Source organism: Tursiops truncatus, chromosome 8 (genome assembly GCF_011762595.2).
Source record: "Tursiops truncatus isolate mTurTru1 chromosome 8, mTurTru1.mat.Y, whole genome shotgun sequence".
NCBI classification, from domain to species: domain Eukaryota; kingdom Metazoa; phylum Chordata; class Mammalia; order Artiodactyla; family Delphinidae; genus Tursiops; species Tursiops truncatus.
The window spans coordinates 92,090,916-92,115,873 of NC_047041.1; the positions used below are offsets into that span (position 1 = coordinate 92,090,916).

Consider the following 24,958-nt stretch of genomic DNA (forward strand, 5'->3'; position numbering starts at 1 on the left):
GTCCAGCTCCTTGGTATCTATGGCACTAACCACCAGCTACGATGATCTTCACTGTGTCTGTAGCCGAGTTTAAAATTTGTACATTTCAACCCTGATGTCAAAAGGAAAAATCAACTTGATTTCCCACAGCTGAACTTTTAATTGAATTCATCTTTGCTCTCAAGGCCCTGTTCTAATGTGCTCCCAGTTGGTCCAATTTAGTAGGCGTTTTTCAGATAAATTTAAATATTATCTCAATCACTGTGCAGTTCAGAGTTTGACTGCAGTTTTAACAAAAATACTCAGTAATTCAGGGTGTCATCATATTCCCCTCCTCTTGTCTCTCTTTTTAAAGGGCATCTGGGCACCGGGAAAGCTCGTGCCCCGTAACGGACGGGAGTGGGACTAGCAATGGGAAAGTGCTGATGGGATGCTTCTCAATGCCAGCCTTTAACCTCTGATGGCCTCATCTGCAATGAGGTGGGTCAGAGCTTCAAAAACTAAACAGAGAATTACCATTCGATCCAGCAATTCCACTTCTAGAACTAAATTTCCAAAAGAATTCAAAGCAGCAGCTGTACATCCATGTTCATAGCAGCACTATTCACAATAGCCAAGAGGTGCAAACAACCCAGGTGTCCATTGAAAAATGAATGGATGATAAAATATAGTACACACAAAGAATGGAATATTACTCAACCTTAAAAAAGGAATGAAAATAGAAAATAAACTTATGGTCAACAAAGGGGGAGGAGGAGGGATAAATTAGGAGTTTGGGATTAAAATATACACACTACTATATATAAAATAGATAACCAACAAGGACCTACTGTATAGCACAGGGAACCACACTCAATATTTTGTAATAACCTATACGGGAAAACAATTTGAAAAAGAATAAATATATTTATATATAACTGAATCACTGTGCTGTACACCTGAAACTAACATGACGTTGTAAATCAACTATACTTCAATTAAAAATATATATATTATTGGGGCTTCCCTGGTGGCATGGTGGTTGAGAGTCCGCCTGCTGATGCAGGGGACAAGGGTTCGTGCCCTGGTCTGGGAAGATCCCACATGCCATAGAGCGGCTGCGTCCATGAGCCATGGACGCCGAGCCTGCGCATCCGGAGCCTGTGCTCCGCAACGGGAGAGGCCACAACAGTGAGAGGTCCACGTACCACAAAAAAAATATATATATATGTGTATATATATATATATATATATATATATATATATAATTATCCCAAAAAAAAAAAAAGGAATGGAACTCTGATACCTGCTACAACATGGATGAATCTTGAAGTTGTTATGCTAAGCGAAATAAGCCAGACACAAAAGGAAAAATATCATATGAGTCCGCCTATGTGAGATACCTAGAATAGTCTGATTCATAGAGGCAGAAAGGAAGATAGAGGCTGCCAGGGACTGGGGGAAAGGGGAAACTAGGCAAGGGGAAATCTACAGAAATCTCTGATAAAGGGGCCTTTGTATCAGTCAGCTATCACTGCATAACAAACCACCCCTAACCCAGTGGCCTGAAACAACAGTTACTTATTATCATACCTTATCTGTCTTTGGGTTGACTAAGAGTAGGCTGATCAAGGCTGGGCTCAAATGGGGCTCAGGGGTCTGCTGACTTCACTGGGGTCACTTCTGTATGTAGAGGTTGGTTTGCGGGTAGTTCTCTAGGCTGGGCTTGGCTGGGCACCTTCATTGGGGCAACTCTGCTCCACACGTCTCTCATCCTCTTCCTGGGACCAGCGAGCTAGCCCAGAATATTCTCATGGCAATGGCAGAAGCACCAGAGAACAAACCCAGTCATGCAAGCACATTTAAATACCCTGCTTGTGTCATGTCTGCTAATATCCACTGTCCATGGGCAGGGAATTATAACTTGCCCTCAAAGTCACACGGATACAAGGAGTGAAGAATTGAGGCCATAACACAACCTACCACAGTCTTCTTCCAAGTTTTGCCTTCAGGGGGCCAGATAAACAGAATATTTGCTTTGTGCTCTGTTCGATACACAGCCTTGGAAGGATGTGTCACTTTGGGGGTGAACTTAGTGCCACTTGGGGTGAGCTTTTGGGGTGTCACTTCCGCAGTTATCCTTCTGTTATAACACACCCCACATGGTTCTCTGGCGGGTTCTTTGTGTGTCTGTCTCCTCTATTACACTGGGTGCTCCGTCTTATTCACCTAGGTTCCAGAGTGGATGTCCATAAACATCCCTTGAACGCTGAGTGAATGACGGGACATTCCTGGCCACCACGACCCCTCCCTTCTCTGTCTTCCTCTACACATTATTTTCACCCTTTATCTCATTTTCTGGTTATTGCTGGTTAATCTGTTATGCTTACAATTCATCGTTACAGCGTCACATGGCTGTCTTTTTACTGACAGAGCATTCAAATCAGTCACCTCAAAAGACTATACTTTTCTATACTCTTTCCCCACCCTGAGTTCTGAAGGAAGTTTCAGGAACTCCCGCAGTAATGCTGTCATGTTCGCTTGAATACTCCTGAGGGTGACAAATCTTTGCCTTGTTAAGGTGGATGGAATTTTTGGAAACAGCTGACAGTCATTTAGATCCAAAGCTGGTGACAAAGGTGGGTGATCAATCTGGGTCATTCTGGGGGGAAAAAAAGAAGTGATCAAGAAGAAATGAGCCTGAGATTTTTCCATTGTTTCAAAGCTATCCCTGAGGACAGCCCACAGGAGCCCCAGGTGGAAAAGAAAACGGTCATCTGAGCAGTCAGCCTCCTCCCAAGGTGACTATATTGAAGGGGCCCACATACACCATGGGATGAGAAGCTTTCATCTCATTTACTTTAGCTGTGGTTCTGATGCTTTTAAATCCTTTGAGAATCTGACGAAAGCTCCAGACCGTCTCTCCAGAAAAACGCCCATTTCATGCATATAATTTCAGGGGGCCCACGGACCCCCTGAAGCCAACCCAAGGATCCCAGGTGAGAACTTCTGTTTGGAATGAACACACTAACTAGTGTGAAGGCACCAGAGAGCAACAAGTATGGTCTCCTTCGTTTCTTAGTTTCTACCCACCCACCTCACAGTGAGCCCAGGCCAGGCCCAGGACATAACAGATTCTCCAGAAGTAGTATGTGAACTACTGGTACGCCCTTCTTCACTCTGAGATCATCTTTGTGGGCGAGGTCCCTGCGGCCAGCTTGTCCCCTCAGCGCCTGTCAGGTCGGCAGTGCAGTCTGAGCGTGGTGAGCCTTCTCAGAACGGCTGTTTCAGCCTCCACAAGGTTCTTGCTTGGGAAGAAGCAGGAAAGGGCCTTGCTGCTCCAATTAGACTCAGGGGTTCAGGGGGTCCAGGCTGGGAATGAGCTTTACTTTGGGAGCTCAAGGGCCAGGCCAGGCCAGCTTCAGTGTCCTCGGTGCCCCTCCCTTCAGGCACCTGTCAGGGTGCTCTGAGCAGCCAAGGGCACGGGGGCGGGAAACGCCTGCCATGAGGCCTAGTGGCCACAAGAGGGAGACATTTGTCCTGAAAGGACAGGCGTCTGGCTGGGATCGTGACTCCCACATTCATCCCCCGACGCCCACGCAGGCTCCGGGTAGCGTTAGGTGCTGACTGCAGGCGAGGACAGAGCATGGGGTGCAGGTGGCCACCGGCTGAGATAGATTCTCCCCCAGTGACCTGCTTCTACCCAGGTGGGTGCAATGGACACAGCCACTTCCAATGCCTCTGAGCTCTCAGACCTTTTATAAGGTTCCTCCTCTCTTAAATTTTTCTTTTCTTTATGGCAGAAGCAACCCAAGCTCAAAGGGGAAAATGAGAACATTCCGACAAGCAAAGGACACCCGACACCAGCCCATCTCAAAGACAAGCCTGGTTACCATGATAGAGGTACATCCTGCCTGGGACCCTCAGGAGGGTAACAAGAACAGGGGAGCCTTTCAGGGAGAATGGTGGTGCATTTGTCGATGGGGTACTCAGCAGTCTGTGGAGAGCTGGTGATACCCCCAGGGTTCCGAGCCACAGGTGCCTGGAGGGAGAAGCACATGGCCGGGGAGGGAAGGAAGCTAATCCCCGCTGAGCCACCCTGTGACCCCATACGTCCGTCCCAGGAGCCATCTCCTCTATTCTATATGCACATGCTAACCAGTGCCGCTTTACAGCTAGGGAAACTGAGACTCAGACGAAATCACCTCCTCTGGGTCACGCAGCCAGTGAAGTGCTGCTGGAGCCCAGATCTGGAGCTGGGATGTCTCCCTCCAGAAGCTGATGCCTTTACGAAGCCCTGGGGCCTTTCACAGCAAGGGTCTGCCCTCAGGCTCGGAGAACGTGGCCCAGCTCCCCAAGCCCCACCTGCACCCACAGCATCACACACATCCCAGAGTTTGCAGTACAGCCCCAAGGTTAGAGGGCCTCTCAGGCCGTCAGCGTCTTGTCCTGACTGCACAGTCCCTGCCCTAAACCAGCCCTCAGGAGGCCTCAGAGGAGGAGAGGTGGGCATTAGGGAAAGGTGCTCAGGAGATACTGCAGTGACGCGTCCGTGGCCCGCTCAGCCTTGGTGTGGTGGAAACTGCTCGCACCTGTCTCCCTCTGAGGCTCTGCAGAATGGGTCCACAGAGACTCTGATCATCTTCTCTGGAAAGAAGCCCCTGCCGCCCTTCCTTGGGGGACAGGCAGCTCTGAGAACAGGCACACCCACCCTCTTCCCAGCCTCCCTTTCTTAGGACATCTCCTCCCAGACTCAGCCTGGAGGCCCAGGGAGAGGCCTCCCCTGGTTGCCAGGGCAACGGCTCCATTGTTCCTGCCTCCGGAGGGCAGCAGGCAGGCCCCCCTAGCTCCTGGACCTGGCTTTCCCTACCGTTCTTGAGCCAGTGGAGCCCGCAGGGCCCCATTCTACCCCTCAGGGCCTCTTTGTCACAGCAGGATGCAGAGGAGGGGGAGACAGGCTGACTGGTCACCATGCCAACAACACATTGCCCACATCCCTGGGGGGAGGGGAGGGGCTGGGGCCTTCGGACATTCAGCAGTCTAGGGAGTGGTTTGTCTGTCCTTGGGTCACCTGCCAAGGGCCCCTGCTGCTGGCCCAGCATAGGCCTCAGGGTCCACTGCGGGAGAGACTCTGCTAGCTCTCTGCTTTTCACCCAGTGTGCTGTATTTTTGCTCAGTGAAGCACAGCTTGGAGCTGAGGCTTTCTCCCACCCATTCTGAAGTTTCACCGGCAGGCGGGGCCTGGGCTGTAGGAGAGGAGCTAGGCTGTGTCCTGGCGCCCAGGCTGCGCTGGTGGCTGTGGTCCGTATCCATTCACTCATTCACTCGCTCTATCTCATTCATTCAACAACATTCCCTGGGGCTGACTCAGGGCCACTTCAATATTATTAAAACCACTTTACAGAAGGAGAACTCTTACTCCAAGAGGTAAATGGCCCAAAGTGCCCGAAATATTAAGTGTCAGAGACAGGATTTAATCTCAGCTCCGTCTGGCTCTAATATCGCTGCTTTTAAGTGAAGAAGAGATTACATTCTCCCCACCACTGACAGTATCTTGACTACCCTGGGCACAATACGTAGATTGATTATTAACTAAAAATGAAGCCATTACAAGGAAGTTAATGGCAGGGTATCTTAGTGTCTTGCTTAGTAAGTATGGAAGGCACGTGTGGATGGACGGATGAGCAGATTCTCAGTAACTACTCTCTTCAGAGTACTAAGGGCAACTGTTCATTCACTCATTTATTCATTCATTTACATTCATTCAGTAAATAAATACTGAGGACTTCTGTGTATCAGGCACTGTGCTGGGCACTGCTGACATAAGGGAAACGACACATATCGGGTTCCCAGTCTGGTGAGAGAGGCGGACAAGTAAACTCCCCATTACAGTGCAGTGGAGTGAGAGCTACAACGGGGGAAGCCAGGCTGACCGCAACGGCATCTCTCATTTTCTGAATCACCGAGTCACAGACCCTCTAGGCAGAGAAACAGATCATAAAATTCTTCTAGTTCAGTTCTTACGCTTTGGTCATTTCATGTACCACCATCACCATGTTTACCATATCTGCATATCACTTGCCATTATTTCACTAATAACTTTCTTTAAACTGACTCTCTTATTAAGCTCTAAAAAGATTATGTAAGATGGAAACTTTATATCCCTACCAGACATGGAAGACCACGGGAAAGTCAATTCATTGTAAACAAAACAATGTTATTAAATTCTAGGGAGACACTGTTGCTGCCGGGGACCCTGATCTAGGACCCGCTCTCTTAAAAGGGACATTCACAAGCGTCAGTGAGGGTGTTGGAAACATGGGCACCAAGCTGATGCCTTCTCTTCAACTTAAAAGGTTGAAAGAGAATTAAAAGGGGAGAAACCTTCTTAGTGGGTGATTTAACGTTATTTAGGGGCTGGCGGGCCATGAAACACCTAACGTCAACTAAGGCACCATGGATTTATGCCCGCACTTGACACACACTGGTGGGTCCTGCCCCTCCCTGCGCGAATTACTATGTCCCCGTGGAGGGGCTGCATGGACTAAAGGAAAGTAGGGGCTTCTGGACGACCTCCCTGTGCAGCCCTCTGGGCAATGCTATGGGCTCCACCATGGCATCCCCTCTCTCCCCCGCCACCTGCCACCGCCACCTCAGCACCGACTGGTCTGTTCCCTCTGGTGCCTCCGCAGAATCAGCCGGTCTCCCCAAGGGAGTAGATCCCCCCAGCCCTTCCTTTGCGCAATTCTCAGCAGGGCACCAGCCACTGAAGTGATTCGCCAGCCTCCTCCTGGATCCTGTAGCTGGTTGGCTTTTGACATTTTCCTTTCCAAGCATGTTATAAGAGGAAAAACAAACGGGCTAGACTTATGCACAGAGGAAGGAGGATCTGAGTCTCCAAATCCTGTCCCCCTCCCCACACACACACCTATCGCTAGTACCTGAGGGTCCACTGTTAGTGCTTCATTCCTTTGAACTTATAATTAAAAGGAATTTAAGAAGAGAATTTGCTTATTGTGCATATTCTGATCCATGTATATGAAATGTCCAGAACAGGCAAATCACAGAGACAGAAAGTAGATGAGTGGTTTTCCCAGGGCCAGAAATGATGGGGGATTGGGTTGATAGCGAAAGGATATGGGTTTTGAGGTGATTAAAATGTTCTATAGGGCTTCCCTGGTGGCGCAGTGGTTGAGAGTCCGCCTGCCGATGCAGGGGACACGGGTTCGTGCCCTGGTCTGGGAAGATCCCACATGCCGCAGAGCGGCTGGGCCCGTGAGCCATGGCCACTGAGCCTGCGCGTCTGGAGCCTGTGCTCCGCAACGGGAGAGGCCACGGCAGTGAGAGGCCCGCGTACCGCAAAAAAAAAAAAAAAAAGTTCTATAATTGATTGTCATGCTGGTTGCACAACTATGTGAATATAGTAAAAATCAAGTGTGCAATTTAAATGGGTGAACTGTGTAACATATGGGTTATATTTTGATAAAGCTGTTATGGATGGGGGGAGAGAGAGAAAGAATAAGGAGGAGGAAGAAGCGGAGGGGGTTCTTCACGATGGAGATGGAGAAAGAACTGTCAGCGCTATTCCCTCCTGTCCCCTTATTAATGTCAGATCTAACCCCTCTCTCTATCACCCCCATCTCTCTCTATCACCCCCATCAGCCCATCTTCTATTTCTTCTACTGGTCCCTGACTTTAATAATAATCAGAGCCAACATTTCCTGAGTGCTGACAATGTGCTTGGCACTGTCCTAAGTGATCTTCATTTAATCCCTTGCTGAGATCATTCGCTCACAAAGCGCAGGAACCGAGGTCACCTTTTGCCCCAGGGCAGGAGGTAAGAAGGACTGGGGGACTTCTTGGTTTCCTATAGCTACTTCCAGGCCCCTCTGCCTGCACGTCCTCCTTACAAAACCAGGTCACCCGCCTGCGTCGTCACCACCACCCCGCTTCCTCCATGTTATCTGCCAGCCTGCAGGATCCCTTCCAACCCCAACCTTCCCCGAGAATGGGCACACCTGGCTCATTCATGGGTTCCAGCCCCACACTTTTCCATGTTCTCACCTCCACTGATTTCCACAACCAGGCGGAAGACTTCTCAGCTTGCACTGCCTCAGCTCGAATTGATGCCTCATCCACACTGCACTTGAGCCAGCCGGAGGCAAGGCTGCATCTGGACCGTGTCATCTTTCACAACTGCTCAGCCCCTGAGTCTCAGGCTCTAGACCTCCCTCTCCTATATAACGACCGGGACTTTCATTGCCATCATCCACCCACTCCATCTGAACTTGCTCTTTACTTTCATATTTTCCTTCCATCCCCAGACCGTGCACCAGTATCAGTCCTTCACTTGAGCTCTTCTTTTCAAACTTAGTCCACCTCTAAGAACTTGCTCCTTCCGTTACTTGCCATGTTCTTTGCATCTTCCATCACTTCCTTTCCATTAGACTGTTTTCTTAGTCTACAAATATCTCTATTCTAAAAGTCCTTCATGGGACTTCCCTGGCAGTCCAGTGGTTAGGACTCTGCACTTGCACTGCAGGGGGAAAGTGTTCGATCCCTGGTCGGGGAACAAAGATCCCACATGCCGTGCGGTGTGGCCAAAAAAAAAAAAAAGTCCTTCATGAGTCATACCATCTCCTAACTCTCTTATTTCCTTTACTACCAAATGTCATGCTGGAGTTCTGTCCTCAGTCTCTCTTCATAGAGCAGTTTCTGTTCTATTTTGTCCTCTATGATCATAAAGTGAATTTTTAAAGATATGGCTTTGACAGAACAAATGGCAAAGGCCGTAGCACAGTTTGGCGGTCAGGCGGAATAAAAGGTAGGCTGGTTGCTTCTCACCATCCAAGAGAATTTAAATAGAATATCAAGCCCAGGGCTTTAAATTCATGGCTCATTAGTCAGAGAACCAAGGACTTCCTATAACTGTCCTGAGAGAACGGTCTTATGAATACCCTAAAATCATATCCTATCTCTCATAGCTAGTGAGTAGCCTAGTGTAGTCAAGTGTAGATTCTTATCCTATTGGTTGCTGATTTACAAAATAGACTGGATTCACAGCCTACCATATTTCTTACGTGAAATTTTAGGGCAATGATTAGGAAAGACCAGAGTCCCAAAGTATTAGAATGGTGATATTTAGGAGAATCCAGTTAAATCTGAAGACTCTGGACAACATAACTCCACCGGGCTTCTCTCACCAGTAGAAACAACTCCTCTGACCCTAAGGAGGCTGGTCTTGCCTTGCTTGATGATCCTATGACCATCTCCCACCCCATAGCTTCACATGTGTCCCAGATCCATGGCTAAAGACAATCTGCGTGTACCCAGGGAGCCAATTATAAAGGTGTGCCTAGTAGACGCTTAGATGCCAAAATGTGCAAATTTATATATCAGTGAAAACCTGGGGAATATTCATAGGAATAGGTTTGAACCATGCTAGAGTAGAGAGGAGAGAGTAGTTTTAAATCTGGCTGAATTTTTCAGTATGGATGTCCTGCTTACCAGAGATTCTGAAGCTGGTGCACCAGCTCAAGAATCTGATCAAAGTTGTATTGTTACTTCAGTTGATAAACTGAAGTTTGGACTCACTGATAGTCAAATGAAACGGACATGCCAAAAAGTCTCTGGGTATAATGTAAGAGAAATCCAAAGACTTAGGGAACTACGTATGTTGAAGTGGATTTATCACATGTGACTGGTCTATCTAAGCTTTAACTACAGGTCTTCCTTGACTTACCCATGGTAAGTTGACAATATCATATGTTGAAAATGCTTCTAACACATCTGACCTACCAAACATCATAGATTACCCTAGCCTATCTTAAACATGCTCAGGGACTGGAACCAAGATGGCAGAGTAGAAGGATGTGCTCTCACTCCCTCTTGTGAGAACACCAGAATCACAGCTAGCTGCTGGGCAATCACTGACAGGAAGACACTGGAACTCACCAAAAAAGATACCCCAAAGACAAAGGAGAAGCCACAATGAGACAGTAGGAGGGGTGCAATTACAGTAAAATAAAATCCCATAACAGCTGGGTGGGTGACTCACAGACTGGAGAACACTTATACCACAGAAGTCCACCCACTGGAGTGAAGATTCAGAGCCCCACGTCACGTTTCCAAACCTGGGGGTCCGGCAATGGGAGGAGGAATTCCTAGTGAATCAGATTTTGAAGGCTAGTGGGATTTGATTGCAGGACTTCGACAGGACTGGGGGAAACAGAGACTCCACTCTTGGAGGGCACACACAAAGTAGTGTGCACATTGGGACCCAGCGGAAGGAGGAGAAGTGACCCCAGAGGAGACTGAACCAGACCTACCTGCTAGTGTTGGAGGGGCTCCTGCAGAGGCGGGGGGTGGCTGTGGCTCACCATGGGGACAAGGACACTGGCAGCAGAAGTTCTGGGAAGTACTCCTTGACGGGAGCCCTCCCAGAGTCTGTCATTAGCCCCACCAAAGAGCCTAGGCAGGCTCCAGTGTTGGGTTGCCTCAGGCCAAACAACCAACAGGGAGGGAACCCAGCCCCACCCATCAGCAGTCAAGAGGATTAAAGTTTTACTGAGCTCTGCCCACCAGAGCAACAGTCAGCTCTATGAACCACCAGTCCCTCCCATCAGGAAATTTGCACAAGCCTCTTAGATAGCCTCATCCACCAGAGGGCAGACAGCAGAAGAAAGAAGAACTACAATCCTGCAGCCTGTGGAACAAAAACCACATTCACAGAAAGAGAGACAAGAAGAAAAGGCAGAGGGCTATGTACCAGATGAAGGAACAAGATAAAACCCAAGAAAAGCAACTAAATGAAGTAGAGATAGGCAACCTTCCAGAAAAAGAATTCGGAATAATGACAGTGAAGATGATCTAGGACCTCGGAAAAAGAATGGAGGCAAAGATCGAGAAGATGCAAGAGACGTTTAACAAAGACCTAGAAGAATTAAAGAACAAACAAAACAAACAGAGATGAACAATACAATAACTGAAATGAAAAATACACTAGAAGGAATCAATAGCAGAATAACTGAGGCAGAAGAATGGATAAGTGACCTGGAAGACAGAATGGTAGAATTCACTGCTGCAGAACAGAATAAAGAAAAAAGAATGAAAAGAAATGAAGACAACCTAAGAGACCTCTGGGACAACATTAAGTGCAACAACATTCACATTCACATTCACAACAACATTCTCCTTCACAGAGGAGAAGAGAGAGAGAGAAAGGACCAGAGAAAATATTTGAAGAAATTATAGTCGAAAACTTCCCTAGCATGGGAAAGGAAATAGCCACCCAAGTCCAGGAAGCGCAGCAAGTCCCATAGAGGATAAACCCAAGGAGAAACATGCCAAGACACATAGTAATGAAATTGGCAAAAATTAGAGAGAAAGAAAAATTACTGAAAGCATCAAGGGAAAAATGACAAATAACATACAAGGAAACTCCCATAAGGTTAACAGCTGATTTCTCAGCAGAAACTCTACAAGCCAGAAGGGAGTGGCATGATATACTTAAAGTGATGAAAGGGAAGAAACTACAACCAAGATTACTCTACCCAGTAAGGATCTCATTCAGATTTGATGGAGAAATCAAAAGCTTTACAGACAAGCAAAAGTTCAGAGAATTCAGCACCACCAAGCCAGCTCTACAACAAATGCTAAAGGAATTTCTCTAAGTGGGAAATACAAGAGAAGAAAAGGACCTACAAAAGCAAACCTAAAACAATTAAGAAAATGGTCACAGGAACATACATATCGATAATTACCTTAAACGTGAATGGATTAGATGCTCCAAACAAAAGACACAGGCTTCCTGAATGGATACAAAAACAAGACCCATATATATGCTGTCTACAAGAGACCCACTTCAGACCTAGGGACACATACAGACTGAAAGTGAGGGGATGGAAAAAGATATTCCATGCAAATGGAAATCAAAAGAAAGCTGGAGTAGCAATACTCAGATAAAATAGACTTTAAAATAAAGAATGTTGCAAGAGACAAGGAAGGACACTACATAATGATCAAGGGATTGATCCAAGAAGAAGATATAACAATTATAAATATATATGTATATGCACCCAACATAGGAGCACCTCAATACATAAGGCAACTGCTAACAGCTATAAAAGAGGAAATCGACAGTAACACAATAATAGTGGGGGACTTTAACGCCTCACTTACACCAATGGACAGATCATCCAAAATGAAAATAAATAAGGAAACAAAAGCTTTAAATGACACAATAGACCAGATACATTTAATTGATATTTATAGGACATTCCATCCAAAAACATAAGATTACACTTTCTTCCCAAGTGTGCACAGAACATTCTCCAGGATAGATCACATCTTGGGTCACAAATCAAGCCTCAGTAAATTTAAGAAAATTGAAATCATATCAAGCATCTTTTCTGACCACAATGCCATGAGATTAGAAATGAATTACAGGGAAAAAAAGGTAAAAAACACAAACACATGGAGGCTAAACAATAAGTTACTAAGTAACCAAGAGATCACTGAAGAAATCAAAGAGGAAATCAAAAAATACCTAGAGACAAATGACAATGAAAACATGATGATCCAAAACCTATGGGATGCGGCAAAAGCAGTTTTAAGAGGGAAGTTTATAGCTATACAAGCCTACCTCAAGAAACAAGAAAAATCTCAAATAAAGAATCTAACCTTACACCTAAAGGAACTAGAGAAAGAAGAACAAACAAACCCCAAAGTTAGCACAAGGAAAGAAATCATAAAGATCAGAGCAGAAATAAATGAAATAGAAACAAAGAAAACAATAGCAAAGATCAATAAAACTAAAAGCTGGTTCTTTGAGAAGGTAAGCAAAATTGATAAACCATTAGCCAGACTCATCAAGAAAAAGAGGGAGAGGACTCAAATCAATAAAATTAGAAATGAAAAAGGAGAAGTTACAACAGACACCACAGAAATACAAAGCATCCTAAGAGTTTACTAAAGCAACTCTATGCCAATAAAAATGGACAACCTGGAAGAAATGGACAAATTCTTAGAAAGGTATAACCTTCCAAGACTGAACCAGGAAGAAAATAGAAAATATGAACAGACCAATCACAAGTAATGAAATTGAAACTGTGATTAAAAATCTTCCAACAAACAAAAGTCCAGGACCAGATGGCTTCACAGGTGAATTCTATCAAACATTTAGAGAAGAGCTAACACCCATCCTTCTCAAACTCTTCCAAAAAGTTGCAGAGGAAGGAACACTCCCAAACTCATTCTATGAGGCCACAATCACCCTGATACCGAAACCAGACAAAGATACTACAAAAAAGAATATTACAGACCAATATCACTGATGAATATAGATGCAAAAATCCTCAACAAAATACTAGCAAACAGAATCCAACAATACATTAAAAGCATCATACACCATGATCAAGTGGGATTCATCCCAGGGATGCAAGGATTCTTCAATATACACAAATCAATCAATGTGATACACCATATTAACAAACTGAAGAATAAAAACCATATGATCATCTCAATAGATGCAGAAAAAGCTTTTGACAAAATTCAACACCCATTTATGATAAAAACTCTCCAGAAAGTGGGCATAGAGGGAACCTACCTCAACATAATAAAGGCCATATAGGACAAACTCACAGCAAACATCATTCTCAATGGTGAAAAACTGAAAGCATTTCCTCTAAGATCAGGAACAAGACAAGGATGTCCACTCTTACCACTATTATTCAACATAGTTTTGGAAGTCCTAGCCATGGCAATCAGAAAAGAAAAAGAAATAAAAGGAATACAAATTGGAAAAGAAGAAGTAAAAGTGTCACTGTTTGCAGATGACATGATACTATACATAGAGAATCCTAAAAATGCCACCAGAAAACTACTAGAGCTAATCAATTATCTTGGTAAAGCTAATTAATGCACAGAAATCTCTTGCATTCCTATACACTAATGATGAAAAATCTGAAAGAGAAATTAAGGAAACACTCCCATTTACCATTGCAACAAAAAGAATAAAATACCTAGGAATAAACCTACCCAGGGAGACAAAAGACTGGTATGCAGAAAACTATATGACACTGATGAAAGAAATTAAAGATGATACCAACAGATGGAGAGATATATCATGTTCTTGAATTGGAAGAATCAATATTGTGAAAATGACTACACTACCCCAAGCAATCTACAGATTCAATGCAATCCCTATCAAATTACCAATGGCATTTTTTACAGAACTAGAACAAAAAATCTTAAAATTTGTATGGAGACACAAAAGACTCCGAATATCCAAAGCAGTCTTGAGGGAAAAAAAAAGGAGCTGGAGGAATCAGACTCCCTGACTTCAGACTATACTACAAAGCTACAGTAATCAAAGCAATATGGTACTGGCACAAAAACAGAAACATAGATCAGTGGAACAAGATAAGCCCAGAGATAAACCCACGCATCTATGGTCAACTAATCTATGACAAAGGTGGCAAGGATATACAATGGAGAAAAGACAGTCTCTTCAATAAGTGGTGCTGGGAAAACTGGACATGTAAAAGAATGAAATTAGAACACTCCCTAACACGATACACAAAAATAAACTCAAAATTGATTAGAGACCTAAATGTAAGACCGGACACTATAAAACTCTTAGAGGAAAACATAGGAAGAACACTCTTTGACATAAATCACAGCAAGGTCTTTTTATCCACATCCTAGAGTAATGGAAATAAAAACAAAATTAAACAAATGGGACCTAATGAAACTTCAAAGATTTTGCAGAGGAAAAGAAACCATAAACAGACGAAAAGACAACCTCAGAATGGGAGAAAATATTTGCAAACGAATCAATGGACAAAGAATTAATCTCCAAAATATATAAACAGCTCACGCAGCTCAATATTACAGAAACAAACAACCCAATCTAAAAATGGGTAGAAGACCTAAATAGACATTACTCCAAAGAAGACATACAGATGGCCAAGAGGCACATGAAAAGATGCTCAACATCACTAATTATTAGAGAAATGCAAATCAATACTACAATGAGGTATCATCTCACACCAGTTAGAATGAGCATCATCGGAAAATATACAAACTACAAATGCCAGAGAGGGTGTGGAGAAAAGGGAACCCTCTTGCACTGTTGGTGGGAATGTAAACTGATACAGCCACTATTGAGAACAGTGTGGAGGTTCCTTAAAAAACTAAAAATAGAACTACCATACAACCCAGCAAGCCCACTACTGGGCATGTACCTAGAGAAAACCATAATTCAAAAAGACACATGCACCCCAATGTTCATTGCAGCCCTATTTACAACAGCCAGGTCATGGAAGCAACCTAAATGCCCATCGACAGATGAATGGATAAAGAAGTTGTGGTACATATATACGATGGAATATTACTCAGCCATAAAAAGGAACGAAATTGGGTCATTTGTTGAGGTGTGGATGGATCTAGAGACTGTCTAGATCCACTTCACAGACTGAATTAAGTCAGAAAGAGAAAAGCAAATATCGTATATTAACACATGTATGTGGAACCTGGAAAAATGGAACAGATGAACTGGTTTGCGGGGCAGAAGTTGAGACACAGTTGTAGAGAACAAATGTATGGACACCAAGGGGGAAAGCCATGGCAGGGGTGGGAATGGTGGTGTGATGAATTGGGCGATTGGGATTGACATGTATACACTGAAGTGTATAAAATTGATGACTAATAAGAACCTGCTGTATAAAAACTAAATAAAATAAAATTAGAAAATTTAAAAAAAATGCTCAGAACACTTATGTTAGCCTACAGTTGGGCAAAATTATCTAACACAAAGCCTATTTTATAATAAAGTGTTTAATATGTCACATAATTTATTGAATAGTGTACTGAAAGTAAAAACTGGAATGGTTGTTAAGTGTATCAGCTGTTTACGCTCTTGTTTATGATTACGTGGCTGACTGGGGGTTGCAGATTACTACCCATGCCTAGGATCACAAGAGAGTATCATAAGCATACCGTTAGCACAGGAAAAGACCCAACGTCAAAATTGGAGGTATAGTTTCTACTGAACATGTATTGCTTTTGCACCACCATAAAAATAAAAAATTGTTAAATTCGGAGCATTATAAGTCAGGTACTATCTGGACATCCCCTGAGAGGGACCAGAGGACTCCCCACTTCACCAAGACATCAAGAAATTCATTGATGAGGAGAACACTAGCTTCCTCCAAAGGTGCTAGAGCTGCAGTCCTCTCTATGCTCTGGGTGATAATGGAAGACATGCCATTGAAATACGTTCTTGGGTTTTAATGGTGATAATGAGACCCCAGCTCTGTAGTGACACTTAGTGACCATAAGCAAGGTGGACAAAGAAGGCAGCAAGGGGGCTTCCCTGGTGCCACAGTGGTTGAGAGTCTGCCTGCTAGTGCAGGGGACACGGGTTCAAGCCCTGGTCTGGGAGGATCCCACATGCCGTGGAGCAACTAGGCCCGTGAGCCACAACTACTGAGCCTGCGCGTCTGGAGCCTGTGCTCCGCAACAGGAGAGGCCGCGATAGTGAGAGGCCTGCGCACCGTGATGAAGAGTGGCCTCCACTTGCCACAAGTAGAGAAAGCCCTCGCACAGAAACGAAGACCCAACACAGCAAAAATAAATAAATGAATAAACTCCTACCCCCAACATCTAAAAAAAAAAGAAGGCAGCAGGGCCAGAGTGACAGTCAGAATAGAGTGACACACAGGGAACTTTCGTGGTGGCTAAGTGATCATGGATACCAGGGGCTGAAATATAGAGAGCACGGCATTAACATCTTACTAGATCTGTAGAATTTTTTAAAAAACTAGAGCTCTAAAGATCTGACTGACAAGGTCGCAGGACATCAGAGGGTCATAGGTTTTCACTAAATTCCCAGACCTAAGTCAGGTGAGTAGAAAAACTGTGTACTCTGTACCATATGATATTACAAATTTATATTGTACATCTTCCTCCAGATTTTTCTCCAAGGGAATTGTGGTCATTTAGTAGAGTGAGTGTGCACTGGGAAAAGAGAAATAGCAGACTTTTCAGGGCTTATTACTGGCGCTGAGCTAATGGGTTGAATGGGTTGAAATGAAATTAATGGAGGTCAGGAAATAAATGGAGTTTGGGCCCAAACCATTTCACAGTGGGCCCAATAGATTCATATCCACCCTGTGGTTGTTTCTCCAGGTCCTGAATGTACAGTTGGAATATGTACACTCAGCGACAGGCAGAATCTCCAGTGGATTCTGCCTGACCTATGGATTAAGGGCCATCATGACAGGAAGGACCAAGTGAGAACTCCTGGTGAGCCCCTCCTTAACAAAATAGTAAATCAAAACCAATGCCACATTTCTAGGGAATCACGGAGTTCAGTATCACCACAGAAGACTTGAAGAATGCAAGGTTGGTGACCCATCAGTGAGAATTGTTCTCACTTATTCATAAGAATTATATAAGATTGTTAACATTACCTCCAAACCTCATCTTTGGTAGCTTTAAATTGGCCACGATGAGACTACTTAAACCATGAAATTGGCACACGCTACAAATCAGGGCTTTTTCGTCCTTTCTGAGAGCCAATTTACCAGCAAACTAGAGGTGATCCCCATCACATCCTCATTTAACCTACTTACTTGACTTGACCAGATGTACCTTGGAATTGGAGAATGATGACAGATTATGTAAGATCAGACTGTAATTTCAATCGCAGCTGCTGTTCTACACCTGGTCTACTCACTGTACCATATCAACACAGCTTCTGATGCCTACTGTGGTTGGATGGATGGATGGATGGATGATGGAAGATGAATGCATGTTATTCACAATAGCTAAGATACAACCTAAATATCTGATGATGAATGAATGAAGAGAATGTGGTACACACAATGGAATATTATTATTCAGCCATAAAAAGAAGGAAATTCTGCCATTTGTGACAACATGGATGAACCTGGAGGGCATTACGGTGTAATAAGCCAGACACAGAAAGACAAATACTGTATAATCTCACTTATGTGTGGAATCTAAAGCAGTCAAGCTCCTATAAGCAGAGAGTAGAACGGAGGTTGGTGGGGGTAGGTGTGGGGTGGAAATGGGGAGATGTTGGTCAAAGGGTACAAATTTTCAGTTATGCAAGACGAATAAGTTCTAGAGATCTAATGTACAGCATGGTGACTACTGTTAACAATACACTATTTACTTGAGATTTGGAAAGAAGGGATGGAGGGAAGGAGGGAGGGAAAGGAGGGAGGGAGGGAGGAAGACAGAGGCAACTATATACAGTGATGGATATGTTAATTAGCTTGATTGTGGTGAGCATCTCACAATGCATACTTAAATCAAAACATCAAGCTGTACACCTTAAATATATACATTCGCATTTGTTACTTGTACCTCAATAAAGCTGAAAGGAAAAAAGATAATTATGAACAAGGTCAAGGTAATTGCTTCCAGTCTTATATAGACAGATTAGCACACTGTCCAATGAAACTGAATTGACCTATAACCTGTACGGTTCATCATGTATTATTAGTGAATATAATACATAACTTTATTCTCTTTGATGAACTGTAAATACATTTGGATACGAAAGTCCTTTGCAGTTAATATAAATATAACTAAAATTTATATGCTCCTATGCCAATAGAGACTTTCGTGTCAGCTGTAAAATGAAAACAGTAACCCCTATGAATGTCCAGTTCACAAAACGTGATAATCAAATGAAATCACATATGTGAAAGAGCACTGCAAACTTCAGTGCCCTGCCTTAAAAGATGGAAGAGGCTAACGCTAGGTGGTTTCTATACTCAAGACTGAAATGGAGAATCTTGGCAATTATATTATTCAAGGATGAAATTCTACTGTTATTAATTAGCTTTATCAAATCCTTTAATTGTATGTTAGGCATACATCTGATTTCAACTGAAATGGAACATGGATGGATGGATGGTGTTTTGTAAGAAGGGATAGTTATATTAGGTGGGAGCACGTTGCTGTTGCTGTTGTTTATTAGAATTTAAGTGTGGGGGTAAGGGTATATGTTCCCATACTGCAGAGAATGAAAAACCAAAAACTTCCCAGACTCCTTTGCAGCTAGATTTTAGATTGTGACTTAGGTTCTGCCAATAAGTAACACTTGATGAGACTTGAATTTGGGAACTTGGCCCTGTATCCAAAGTTGCTGTCCCAACTTCCTGATCCCTGCATGACAGCTAAGTGTTCCAAGGCTCAACAGCAGTGGCTTCCAAACTCCCCAGTTTCTTTTTATTCTTTTTTTTTTGGCCATACTGCGCAGCGTATGGGATCTTACTTCAAACCTGTGCCCCCTGCAGTGGGAGCATGGAGTCTTAACCACTGGACTGCCAGGGAAGTCCCTCCCCCATTTCTTGACTGTGGTAGAGATGGTAGGCCCCCTGGAAGATTAGTGATGAGATGCCCTGGATTCATTCCTGGAATCTCAGTTTAGAGTTTGGCCTTCTAGACTTTCCAGTGATTTTTGTAAGCACCCAATTCACTGCATTAAGTCCTCTTCTTCTTAAAATAGCTACAAAGGATTGTTAACTGCAACTGAACTCTGACTAATACACCCTTTTCAAGTTTTTCTTCCCCGCGTCATCTCTACTATCCAATAACCTCCCATCTCACTCCCCAGAGATGAATCATCTCTTACATTTTAGGGGAAAAACAAGACAACATCATTGAGGAATTTCTTAAATTCCTGCCAATCCATCTAAGGTTTCTAGACCCACTGCTACCTCCACTACATCTTTCCTACAAGGATAACCCAACCACCTTTGCTCTGGATCCATCCTTTTCATCTCCGGAGTCTTCTCTTTCCTCGCTGTATATTTGACCTCTTCCCTCCTGCTCTTCTGCTCATTCTTTATAGAAACACCATAAAATCTCTCTCATGGGGAAAAAAACCCAACTCCAAATCCTCTGTCCCCCTCTAGCTACAGTCTATTTTTCTCCTTCCCTTCACTGCCAGGCTTTCTAAGAGAATCACCCACACTATTCATCTCCACTTCCTCCCCTTTTGTTCATTCCTCTGTCCATGCAACTTAAACTTTGCTGCACTCACTCCACTAAAACTGACCCACTGATGTAGTCAGTGACCACCAAGTAGCCAATCCAAAGATTCCCTTTCATCCTTTTTCTTTTCTGATTTCTGAGGGGCATCTAATGGTGTTAACTCTCTCCTCTGTGATGTTCATCAGACTTTTCTCCAGCACCATCTGGTTGACCTTTACCATTCTCCTTTTCCTCAAGGTTTTGTCCCTGAGTCCTACATTTTTTTCACTCTAAAGGTTCATCCTAGGGACTTCCCTGCCCTGGTAGCCCAGTGTTTAAGACTCTGTGCTTCCACTGCTGTGGGTGTAGGTTCGATCCCTTGTTGGGGAACTAAGATCCCACATGTCACATGGTGCCGCCAAAAAAAAAAGGTTCATTCCAGGTAACTTCATCTAAGTCCATGACTTCAACTACTGGCAGCTCCCAGATGTATATCTCAAACCCAGACCTCTTCCTGACGTCCCACAAACATCTCAATCTCAACATGTCCAAAACAGAACTAACCTTCCCCCAACGTCCACTCTTCCTCCTGAAGTCCCTGTCTTGTGAATGCCACCACTGTCCACTCACACTCAAACCAGATATCTAGGGAGCATCCTAAGTTCCCCACTCCCTTGTCCCTCACGACTAAGTTGTCACTAACAGATTTCAATTCTACCCCTAGGACTCTGCATAATGGTTTCTCCCCTCTCCATCCCTACTGCCTTGGTCCAGCCCTCTGTTCTCTTTCCCTCTCACTCTCTTATTTCTGCTTCTGCCCACTCACTAGTCTCCCTGGCTCCCCTCACAACCCCCTCAATCCATCCTCCACACAAAAGCCAAATCTAATCATACCACTCTGTCCTTAAATCTCCCAGATGATGTTCCCCACACATCCTGAAAACTTTGTCAAGTGTATGTGTAAGTTCACTTTCCTTATCCTGGACCCAAGGCCCTTCATGATCTGGCAACTCTAACCTCATCTCCCTTCACTGACCTGCAGCCATACTCTCACCCACACCCACCTGCACTTACTCACTCTATGGATTTCCCTCCACATGGAACTCCCTTCCACTTCTTCTCCCCTTGGGCCACTCCTTTGTCATCCTTAGAGACTCAGGTCATGACCCCCCTGAGTAGCGCTGACCACTCTGCTCCTTTTTTTAAAAATTTATTTTATTTATTTATTTTTGGCTGCGTTGGGTCTTCGTTGCTGCGCGCGGGCTTTCTCTAGTTGTGGCGAGCGGGGGCTACTCTTCGTTGCGGTGCGCGGGCTTCTCATTGAGGTGGCTTCTCTTGTTGCAGAGCACAGGCTCTAGGCATGCAGGCTTCAGCACTTGTGGCACGTGGGCTCAGTAGTTGTGGCTCGTGGGCTCTAGAGTGCAGGCTCAGTAGTTGGGGCGCACAGGCTTAGTCGCTCCGCGGCATGTGGGATCTTTCCGGACAAGGGCTTGAACCCGTGTCCCCTGCATTGGCAGACGGGTTCTTAACCACTGCGCCACCAGGGAAGTCCCCACTCTGCTCTTTGTGCCACCACTATGCTTTGTATCCCCTGTGCTTCCCTGTAATGTTACATTAAGCTGTGTCATATATCAAGTGTGTCCTAGAAGTAAACATACTTATCATAGCTCTTGTTAACCTGCATTACATATTTTGAATGTCCGTATTCTACCACAAGACCAAGTGTACTTTTGGGGCCAAGTCCACACTTAGCAGGTACCTGGTATAGAGTAAGCATCTGGTGCATGTTTGATAGATGAATTAGTAAGTTCTGCTTGAATTTCATTTGGTAGTTGTGATGGGTCCCTTGGGTCTACTAAAAAGAATATGTTGGAGTCCTAACCCCCAGTACTTCAGAATGTGACCTTATTTGGAGATAGAATCTTTATAGACGTAATCAAGGAAAAGTGAGGTCATGAGGGTGGGCCCTAATCCAATAGGACTAATGTCCTTATAAAAAGGGGAAATCTGGACACAGAGACAGACACAAGTAGAGAGAAGACAATGTGAAGAAAGACAGGCAGATGATCGCCATCTACAGGCCAAGGAGAGAGGCCTAGAACAGGTCCTTCCTTCCCTCACATCCTCAGAAGGAACCAACTCTGCTGACACCTTAATTTTGGATGTCTAGCCTCCAGAACTGTGAGATGATGATAAATTTCTGTCATTTAAGGTACCCAGTCTGTGGAACTTTGTTATGGCAGTCCAAGCAAATAAATACAGTAGGATTTCCTGTGCCTGTTAATCTAGTTTCTTTGTCTGAATCTCTAGCCATAAGCTAGTAACTCCTGTTTTCTTTCTGGAGTCCAAGAGATTTGCTTTTCTAGCACATCTCTCTACCTCTGTTTCTCAGTCTGTGTCACACACTCACACACACACACACACACACACACACACACATCATATGATCATCCATCCCTTTCTCCCAAGAACTTCCCCTTTTCCTCCAGACACTTCTACCTTACCAACAAGTTCTCCCTTGCTAGTCAGAATTAGATCCCAGGTACTAGCTCCCCGCATCACTGCAACGCTTATGAAAGAACAGGGCACCCAACGGTTGTGCCCATCAGCCCAGTTCACTGCCTCCAAGTGAGGATTTCCTGGACAAGGAGAGCATCACAACACTGTTAGCCAGGCCAGTGGTTGGGACCTCCCATAGCAGCGTCACTTGTTTCTCCTTTTATCCCCACCCGTGGTGTACCATCACCAGCTTTTGTGACATCAAGTCATGCTGTTCTCCTGCCCAATACTCTATGATGCCTCCCCACTGCACGTAAAGCCAACTCTCAACTTGCTGCAGAGGCCTCTCCCAGGTTCACTGAACACCTGTAAGGCCCTTCCGGCCTCGGGATCTTTGACAGTTTATTTTTTGGCCACACCACATGTGACATGCGGGATCTTAGTTCCCCAACCAGGGATCGAACACACGCCCCCTGCAGTGGAAGCGCGGAGGCTCAACCTCTGGATGGCCATGGAAGCCCCAGCCTCAGAATCTTCGAACGTGCTATTCCCTCTGCCTACTACGCTCCTCTGCCCATCCCTTGCCCTTTGCCTGACTAAGCTTAGTGTCCCTTCCTCAGAGGAACGTTCTCTGATGCTCCACCCCTTATTAACCTCCTATTAGATGCTCTCAGAGAAACATGTAGTTATCTTGCCAAGGATTTATCACAGTTTCTACCTATATATTTATATTTCTGACTGTGTGATCAATGTCTTTCTCCCCCAGCAGACTGAAAACACCTTGAGACCTGGATGCTTGTTTTGCCCATCACTGACTCCCCAGTCCCTACTGTAGTACACGCCATGCAGTAGATATTCAATAAATATTTATTTAAATAATTAAATGAACTGAGTTCTTGACCCACTGCCATGAGACTTATTTGGGTGAATAGGATCCTTACCAACATAGAATTCACATCATAAGCCTCATCCAACCAAGCGTTGCTGATGACATTGAGCTTATACCAACCTCATGTTACAGTTTCAACTTTATGTCATTTATTACATTATTGTATTAGGTAGGGTCCCAGTGGGAAGTGGGTCTTCTCAGACCACTGAGATTGAGACCAATCTCAGACGGGGTAATTCGGAGTTTAATAAAGGGGCTGGTTAAGTAGTGTCAGCAGGGTTAAGGGAAACCAGCAAGGAATAGAGCTAACAAGGGTGGGGATCTGTTACCATTCCAAGCCCTGGAGGGGCAAAGGGAAAAGGTAGGTACCTGAATCTGAACAGAGTTGCTGTAGCACGTCACTGACAAGAGCTGAGGTTTTTAGAGGAGGGATGCAGCCAGCACATGGAGACCCACCTGGGAGGGAGCCAGAAAATAAATATCCCGACTTCACTCTCCTCCCATCTTCCAGTCTCCCACTGGTTGATTCTTATTGGCTGAACCCAGCAGAGAGCCCACGGATGCATCCATAAAGACAGGCTTCCAGGACTCGGGGCAGAATGTTGAAGATGGTGGAGAGGACAAAGTAAAGATCTCCAGCCCCAATCTGAGACCACACGAACACTGTTACTTAACCAAGAACTTCTTTGCTTCTATTTTCACTGATGCCAGGCTCACTCTCCACAATACCCGGTTTTCACTGCAGATGAAAGTCTCTCAAAGTTTCAGTTTAAGTTATTTGGATCAGGTGGGAGATTTTCCTGCCAACCCCCATTGTCATGATCCCCTTCAGATGTACTCTGTCCTTGGGAGAAAGTCCATTTTTATAATGTTAAGTCTTAGTTCAGAAGACCCAGTTCTGATCTTTAACACTAGGTGACCATTTCCCACAGCTTGCTTTCTCTGTCAGTGTGACTATAAGCAAGAGTAAGAGACAAATGTTATTTGGTCTTGCCCTTTGAGTCCCCACCTCTCTCCCTGCAATTCCTGCAGCTTCCCAGGGCTACCAAGTGACAAAGTTCCATTGGGAAGTAGCTATACCCATTCCCGGGTCGTCTCCCTAGGACCCAAAGTATGCAAGCCAACTGGAGGCTTCCATATCAGGGATGTGGGCCAACATCATTCTTCCTCTGGGGAGCAGGTCCCCCAGATATTCTCAGGCATCCTTTCCATCCCTAGGATCCTGGGGCTCAATGGTTCTGTCTCCACATCTCTGTCTCAATTTCTGGCTTCATGGTGCCACACTCAGGCCACCTTACCTTTCTCTCACCTGACCTTTGTGCTCAGTACCTTCTGCCTCAGACCAACAACTCTGTCCTGAAACCTGCAGACTACGAAAAATTCTGACCCCTATGGCCATCGGCTGAATATGGCCTCCCTGAGTTTTCATATTTACTTCCTAAAGAAGTATCTTATAAACATCTAAGCAGCTCTAAATTGTCTTGAGTAATGCATGCCACTCCTTCCCTCCTTTCTGGAACCTGATCTCCTCTATTCTCCCCCCTCACTTTCAGAGAGATTGTGTCCTTCTCCATGCCCTTCCCCACTGGGTCAGCAGAG

General features: G+C 44.7%; 1 long non-coding RNA gene across 1 annotated transcript; it reads left to right on the top strand.

Moving 5' to 3' along the window:
- The first annotated feature begins 1,366 nt into the window (after window positions 1-1,366).
- Window positions 1,367-23,609, top strand: LOC141279383 (uncharacterized). Its single transcript, XR_012333522.1, has 3 exons — window positions 1,367-2,759; window positions 3,762-3,861; window positions 23,240-23,609. It is a non-coding gene; the product is annotated as an uncharacterized lncRNA (long non-coding RNA).
- Window positions 23,610-24,958: the final 1,349 nt, after the last annotated feature.